Below are 9,118 nucleotides of genomic sequence, written 5' to 3'. Positions count from 1 at the left end.
TACCAGGCTACGGGTAATGTAAATGATCTTCCGAGGAGCGGGCGGCCAAGAATACCTTCGGCAAGACAAGATGCATTCATCATCAACTTGGCAACTAGGTAGAAAACGTTTACAGGACTGGTAAGAATTCATTTAGAGGTTTCGATGAGTTTGAAAGATTTTTCGAAGGTTTTGAATGAGATATCTCAAATGTTTTTATGTCTATTTCACCCATTAATCACTTGCTTTCTTTGTTTTTTTCTTTTTTCAGCTCCTCAAATCAGGAAGCGTTTACGCAGGAAGAGAAGACAACCACCTGGCCAGATGGTTTGCGATCCAAGAAAATGGTTATTCTTCTTCCACGCCACAAGCAAGCTCGTTTGGCCTTTGCAAGATTGCATAGGAGGTGGAGTCGTCGTCGATGGGCAAATGTGCTGTTTATATATGAATGCAGAGTTTGTCTTCGAATGGTGGATGGACGCATTCGGGTTTGGAGAGAAATCGGTGAACGCTTAGATGACGACTGCACCCAGCAGAATGACCAGTTTGGTGGTGGAAGCTTGATGATTTGGGCGGGTATTAGCAAAGATGGTAACACCGACTTGATTATTTTGAGAGACGGTATTACTGCTCAGGTCTACATCAACGAAGTCCTCCAACCAGTTGTTGTCCCGTATGCCGCTACCATTGGAGATGGATTCTGGCTAATGGGTGATAACGCAACACCTCACCGCACCGTGCACGCATCACCAACATAACAACTTCCTTAACCAAGAGGGCATAAATCGTCTAGATTGGCCTGCTAAGAGCCCGGACCTGAACCCTTTGGAACACTTGTGGGACATATTGAAGAGGAAGGTTAATCAGAAGATCACCCCTGATATCACCTTGGCAGGTTTGGAGCACATCCTACTCAGACAATGGAACAACATTGAGCAAGGACAAATCAGACGCCTGGTCCATAGCATGCGACGACGATGCACAGCTGTTATTGACAATAACGGTAGTCACACCAGATACTGATGGGATCAAAGGAACTTAAGGAACTAAAGAAAAATGAAACAAAAGAACTGAAAATTAAATAAAAACTGTTAAAAGCACAGAGAAGAAAAATAAAGAATAAAAACATCCTGCCTTAGATAAAGCTTGACTGAAGAAACTCGTTGTTGTGTCGTTGTTGCGCTTGTTGGAATCTTTTCGCCTTGTATAGGCCAGTTTGTCACTTTTAAAACTGGACCTTCGTCTAATCAAATGCCTGTAACTTTAGTTCCTGAGGTCACAATTGATTCAACGAGGTGTCATAATGTGCAGGATTAAATAATGCATCTATTAAAAAATAAATTTAACAAAATATGATTTAGATTTTTTTATGTTTTTTTTTTTCAACTGTAAGGATACTTTATTGGCGCAGTATATAAACCCCTGCTTTGTTATATGTTCTTTTTCAATCGCTATTTAAAATTATTGCTACAACGTACGAAAGTAACTTCGCGGATCAGAATAAGTGGACATACAGACTGAAAGTGCTCCAAGTATTCAATCAAGAATATTCGATTGAACATCTTACACATATCTTCGATATTTAATCTAGGCCATATTTCTATTCTGTTTCCAGTAATGTTTACCTGCTATTTATAAACAAATGTTTGATAACTGACGTATTTTTGTTAGAAGTAAAGCATTTCTGGAAATAAAAATGGGATCAAAAGATTAAATATCGAAGACATGTATATTCTAAATTACATCCACTAAAATATCTGGAGCGGCCCTTACCAGTACACTTCGACTATATTTATAAATACGTAATACGCACGTGACCATCTCCGCGCTGCAATAACAGGTTGTAGAAAGTACCGTAAGTGGCGAAGTGGCCTTCTACACAGCGGCTGTTCTTTCCGGTACATTTACATGCAAACGCGCGAGGCTGTAAACAACACGATAATACTGTGCAGCAACATTGTCTATTTTGTTCAAATTTGTGATTATATTGTAAATGTTCCCGTCGATAAATATGTTTGCGTCAACACCCCCCCATCTGTGTAATAATTTTGCTATTCAATTTAATTTTAAAAAAGATAATATTTATCTATATAAAAGGTTCCTATCATTTTCTGTATAGTGGTCACATTAGGAAACGAATTTGGAGAAAACCTTCTGTTAATATAAAATACTATGCTGCGCCACCAGCCTGGGTGGCTCACGCTCCAGTAATTTCAGATGATTGAGCTCAGTAATACATCAAAGAATGTCTTCCAATTCATGAAAACAAATTGATAAATCAGCTTATCGGATTAAAAGCTTAGAGGGAAGGTCTTGCTGCTCATCGAGTGTTTGTAATTATCAGAAGGATTTCTCCAAATTCATTCGCTAATGAATGGCATGAGGATTTGGTCACGCTTGCTTGTCTTGGTATGTCTTACCCATGGGTCACGCGCGTATTTATAAATACGTATTTATAAAATTATAGTCGCAGCATTATACTGCTCACGCTATCGGCAGCATACGATTTTAAACCATGTCATTTTGATGAATGGGAAACAAAGATATCAAGGAGCATCATAGTATCACACATTTCCAATAAACAATAACTAGACTAATTATCGCAAGCATTATTTCACAAGATTGTAATACCCCAGCAAACACAAAACGTTTTCGACATCATTCGCAAAAGGCTATAAAAGGTTGTCAGAAAACGTTTAAATGTCGGGTTATATAAAGGGTATAAAAACGTTTTAATAACATTCCAAAAACATTCTTGAAAACTTGATACAAAACATTCTAAACAGAATGTTATTTTGGGGATGACAAAATATTCTGCGCAAAAAGGTTAGCCCAAAATGTTTGCAATAACGTTTTAAAAACGTTTTCATAACCTTTATATAACCCGACATTTAAATGTTATTAAAAGGTTTTGAAAAAGACATTTTAAGAACATGTCTGTGTTTGCTGGGTTCAAATATTTTAACATAATGTTATTTAAGTATTGACAAAATATTTTGCAAAAATGTTTGCAAAAATAGTTTAAAATAACATTTTTTGAAAACTATAAAATATTGTTGTAGTGTGTTTTCATACAAAACGTTTTAAAACGTTATCATGACCTTTATATAACCCCCGACATTTTAATGTTATTAAAACGTTTTTATCTAAACCAAAAGCCAAAATATAACTTATTTAAAACGTTTTTAAAACGTTTTTGTGTTTGCTGGGACTATAATGTAAACGACAACTATAGAACAACCAATGAAACAAGCATTAAAAGAAAATTAATAACCTATAATTATATGTACATGAAAATAAAATCTATCGGAAATATAACACTTAAAATTGCGAAATTCGAGGTTGGTTCAACTTACTTTGCACGTTGTTGTTCCTGCGTTTCAAATGTTAGTTCTTTCTCCATAACTTTTTGAATGACCTCTAATTCCTGCGAGGTCAAATGTGAGAGGTCAACTTCAGATGGTGTCGAAGCATTGGATGAAGGTTTTGTTGTACTGACTGTTGCTGATAAAGTTGTTGATTTTGACTGTAAAGGTGAGAAAAATTACTTTTACAATCCAATTTGACATTGGCGGCTCTTAATCACGTGACAAACACTTTTATCTAGGGCGCCCTCAATTTAAGACTTGTTTGCTTTTTTACGCAAGCTGTACCTTATCCCCGAGATTGCTCGGCATTTACTCTTATGAATGAACTTGAAGTGCCGCGAGTGCGTAGTGGGGAATAAGTGTAAAATATATAGGTTTACGTGAACATGGTACGTACAGTAAGCCTTAAATTGAGGGCGCCCTAGATAAAAGTTGTCCTTATAAACTGCCGTGCAATAAATAACACTCAACACGTTTGCATCGTCTCTCAATACCACTACAATCATCGCACTCTTAAGGTTAGCAACAATTTTAAACTGTTGCGATTTGGTAGTTCACAGCATCTTGCGAAAAGTAGTGAGCTTTGGCAGAAATTGCATTGATTATTACATAGCGGGTGTGTCTAGAAAAATTCAAATATCACACTTTTGTAAGATACAACATAATCTGATATTTAATCATAGATATACTTTTGTATAGGTCATGTAGTTCTTAAGTTATATTGTAAAGAGGACTGAAACAACAACACTTTTGTAAATCGTACATAACTTATTAACAACTATAAATCAAGCAAGTTTTCAAAATATATGAGTTGTAAAATGAATTTTTGAAAAACACCAGTGTTATTTTTCTATCTGATTTAGATTTACTGCTTCGACCAATAAATTATAGCTCGTCTATCCTTAACTAACCAGCTTTGCCGCGTCTCGAGATATTTTACAATAGTACATAAACCTCTCCTAAGAACTAAGCAATTTTAAACATGGACCCGCATCCCAGTTTTAAACACTTCCAATCACAATAGCAACGTGGCTTTACTGCGCAATATCATTATGTAATTTATAACATAACACTCTTTCATGATTCCTGATAACAATTTAGTTTTACTTATCTCGCAATACCATAACATAACGTTCTTTCCCGGTTCCTATAAACAATGTAGTTTTACCGCATCTAGCGGAACACCATTACATAACGTTCTTTCTCGATTCATAACAACAATGTTACCGCTTCTTGCAATGCCATTAAAGAACACTCTCTCCCAATTCCAATATACGATGCACGTTTGCCATATTTCACAACACATTTACGTATTTCCCGATTCCAATAAACAATATAGTTTTACCGTATTCACAATACCATTACATAGTGCACTTTTACCGTATGTCACAATACCATTACATAATGTTATTTCTCGCTTCCAATAAATAAAGCACTTTTACCATATTTCACAAAACCATTACATACCACTCTTTCTCGATTCCCATTTTTTATTTCATTTCTGAAAATACCTCCAAAAAAGGAAAGGAAAATTAAAAAAAAAAAAATAAACAAAAATACACCCCCACAAAAAAAAAAAAAAACGCGTATGCTAAAATGCATTGTTAAATGTACAAGCCAATTTGAATAATTTCATATCAGCGAACAAAATTTAGCACGCTAAAATATTAATCTAACGACTTCTCTCTTCCATGTGTAACATTCATTATTTTGTACCTGTGATCAATATATTATAGGCAAAAAATCACAGCAAACATGGCAAACTCCACCCATTTCTGCGAAATTTAAAAAAATCCATCATCCCTTAAGGGGGTACTACACCCCTTGATAAATTTATGACTATTTTTGCAGTTTTCTCAAAAACTAATAAAACTCTGGTATCAAAAAATTATACATATTATAGGGGCAAGGAATCCAGTTACTACACTGGAATTTCAGTTAATCAAGACAAGTAGTTATTGATTTATTGATCAAATATTGGTTTTCCCTCATTTTTGACTGTAACTCCACATCTGTTGTCTGTGCTGAAATAAAATTTTCAGTGCAGTAGTTGTAGTCCTTGCCCCTATAATATACATATCTAATTTGTCACCAATGCGCTATAATTTTTGAGGAAAATGCAAAAATAGGCTCAAAATTGGCCAGGGGTGTAGTACCCCCTTAAGGGATCTGGAATGAGTGTTTTGAGCGTTTCGACCTTATTTGTTGTGGGACATGAGAGCACATCAGACATAACGAACATTCTGAATACAAAGAATGTCTTTCTGATATCAAATAATTTTCATTTTTTGAAATTCACGATATAATACAAATTGTATGACAAATTATTAAAATTTGATATTTGGGTATTTCTCTGAAAAGGTGTACTATTGGAAGATAGGCAAATATGAATTTGAAAATGATTATAAAAATGTTTCCTTTACATATCTGTAACGATGTAAGTCTCTAGTGCATGAAAACAATATTTGGCGCAATCTTTAGGGCGCCCTCTATATTATAGAGGGCGTAATCTGAAGGTTGTGCCAGGTGAGCATCATCTCCGTCACATTTAGGCCAAAAAGGAAAAAAGGACAAAAAAATTGTTAAAACTCTTAATTATGAGTTTTATGGATAACTTGTAAGTTGCTTGATTCATGTTTGCTTTTTTCATTTAAAAAAATATGATTTTGTACTTTCGTCATTTAGCTGGGACAATGAGAGGCAGGCTGTACGGAAAATGTCATGTCTGTTAGTTGGTTTTTTTATACAAACTTAAGTATATTCATAATTTTGCTTGAAATAACTAAATAAATTTCTATTGACATAGTAAACACATACAATATCAATTACATTTCCAAATAGTAAATTCCATGTTGTCTGGGTCAAAGGTCAAATAAAGGTCAACAACAATTGTGATGGAGATGACAATGCTGTGATGGAGATGATAGTGATGTGACGGAGATGATATTTCTACACAAATTCCTATAGAGAATCATCTCCGTTACAGACATTTGATTTCAGTAATGTTTTCACACTACTTGAAAATGAAATTCATACAGATGAGAAGGTTTAGAATTGGTAAGCATTTTCTGATCAACTAAACTGCACTTCGCTGTATCTTAAGGATGGTCATGGCAACATATATACAAACTCTGACGATATATCAAATCAATTTAATGATTTTTTGTAAATGTAGGCCCGGAACTTGCATCCAGTATTCAAGATTCCGACAAAAAATATTATGATTACCTTCATGATCCAAGATTTAGTAGCATGTACATGAGCCCAATTGTGGAAATGGATATTATAAAAATTATTGATAAATTTAACCAAAATAAAAGTGCTGGTAATGATAACATAGGAAATTTCATTATAAAAAGAGTAGCTAATGAAATCGTAAAACCTCTTACAAGCATATTTAATATGTCAATCTCAACAGGTATTGTAAAAAAAAAAAAAAAAATAGCTAAGGTTATACCAATATACAAAAAAACAAGAAGCTGAAGTCTTCTCCAATTATAGACCAGTGTCACTTTTACCATGTTTTTCAAAGATTTTAGAAAGACTTGTATTTGATAAATGTGTTAACTACATAGATACTCACGAAATCCTTAATGACAAACAATTTGGATTTCGATCCAACCACTCTACCTATATGGCTATATTACAGCTGGTGGATAAAATTAATACAGCAGTGGACAAAAATAAAGCAACTATTGGAATTTTCTTAGACTTATCAAAAGCGTTTGATACAATTGACCACAAAATACTTCTTCATAAATTAGAGCATTATGGATTTCGTGGTGTGGTATTGGAATGGTTTACAAATTATCTAAGTAATAGAAAGCAATATGTATCCTACAACACGTGTGACTCACAACTTAAAGATATTGTATGTGGTGTTCCGCAAGGATCAATATTAGGTCCACTATTTTTTATATTATATGTTAATGATATCACTAGTACCTCTAATATTCTGGACTTTATACTATTTGCTGATGATACCACTATCCTTTACTCGCATGAAAATATTGAGAATCAAACAAATGTCGTGAATGCTGAATTGAAAGAAGTAAGCAATTGGTTTAGAGCAAACAAGTTATCAGTTAATGCAAGCAAAACAAATGATATGTTATTAGGAACGCCTCATATGACATCAGTCAAAGTGCAGCAAGATTTAAACATCGTCCTAAACAACACACTATTGGACCGAGTGAAACATACCAAATTTTTAGGTGTCTTAATAGATGAAAACCTCACCTGGCAATGTCATATTGACTGCGTTTCCAAAACTTTGTCGAGAAATATTGGTATCATGAACAAATTAAAACACTTTATTCCTGATCGAATATTATATACCTTATATTGTACTTTTATTTTGCCGTACCTCAATTATGGAATTCTAATCTGGGGGATTACATGTAAACTTTATTTAGATAAACTCACCAAACTCCAAAAATGGGCAATAAGAACAATTTCTAATAGTCATTATAGAAGTCATACCAGACCTTTATTTGCCAAATACAACATTTTAAATATAGAAGATATGTATTCTCTTGAACTTGGTGTATTTATGTACAAGACATCCATGACTACCAGACAAGACGAAATAATGATCTCCAGTTAACAAAAAATAAAAGAGTTTTTTCCGACCATTCCATTCGAACGAGCGGGCCCATACTTTGGAACTCTCTAGATAAAAAATTAAAGACTCAAAGTCCATAAAACATTTCCGCAAACACCTTAAACAAAAACTTATCTCTAAGTACAATTAGGCCATTCTCGAGCACTGTAATTTGTCATGTCTGTTAGTCATTTTTATTTATTTTTGTTGATTTCATAATCTTTGTTTTGTTTTTTCGTAAGGGAAAGGCAATTCTCAGGCCTTATTGGCCTTCCTGCCTTTTCCACCATATTGTGTTTCTTTATTTTTGATGTAGTTGTATATTTTTATATATGGAAATAAATGAATGAATGAATGAATGAATGAATGTGATGGAGATGATGGTGATGTGACGGAGATGATATTTCTACACGAATTCCTATAGAGAATCATCTCCGCCACGGCAAATTGTGACGCCAACTGATGTAGCGGAGATGATGGTTCAGACATTGCTTACGATTAATAGCAGGGTTAAGCTTACCCACGTGTTACATATCACCACAACAGCTTGTGGGACATATTCAACCATCATTATTTTCCGGAAAAATGCAACAATAAGACTTATATCAAATTGATCAGAAACGTTTGGAGATGATGTTGAATAAAGGTACGCGCGTGTATACTTGAAGATACCCCTTAAAATTGGCAGGAAAAGCGTGCCCATGTGCACCTATTCCGGGTTGATTTTTTTCGTCGTCTGTAAAAGGCAGCGTACAGGGTCAAATTATTGACCTCTGATATTTGGTCTTCACCTCCAGCCGTTTTGATGCCAATGTGACGGCAATGATGCAAAACCAAGGGACAGCAATTTTTGACACAAATTTTGTATTATTCCATAAAATTGACTTTAGAAGTGGTTTTAAGCATTTAAACCTTCTTAGACATGATATTTACCCCAGTCAGTGGTAATTTTCACTTCCCACACTTGCTCACAAAAATACTACAAAATCACTAAAATTCGGTGCGTGACATCGGGACATGGGGTTTTCAGGGGTCGTCAGATATTGAAGAATTTTTTGACTCCAAGAAATTAATTTTCCCCCACTTGGATGTTCTTAACTATTTTTATACATACAAAAGTCCATGACTAAGCCAAAAAAGAATAAAAAAATCCACTTTTATGAGCGCC

Source organism: Amphiura filiformis, chromosome 18 (assembly GCF_039555335.1).
Source record: "Amphiura filiformis chromosome 18, Afil_fr2py, whole genome shotgun sequence".
Lineage (NCBI taxonomy): Eukaryota > Metazoa > Echinodermata > Ophiuroidea > Amphilepidida > Amphiuridae > Amphiura > Amphiura filiformis.
Note: the sequence above shows the minus strand (reverse complement) of the source record.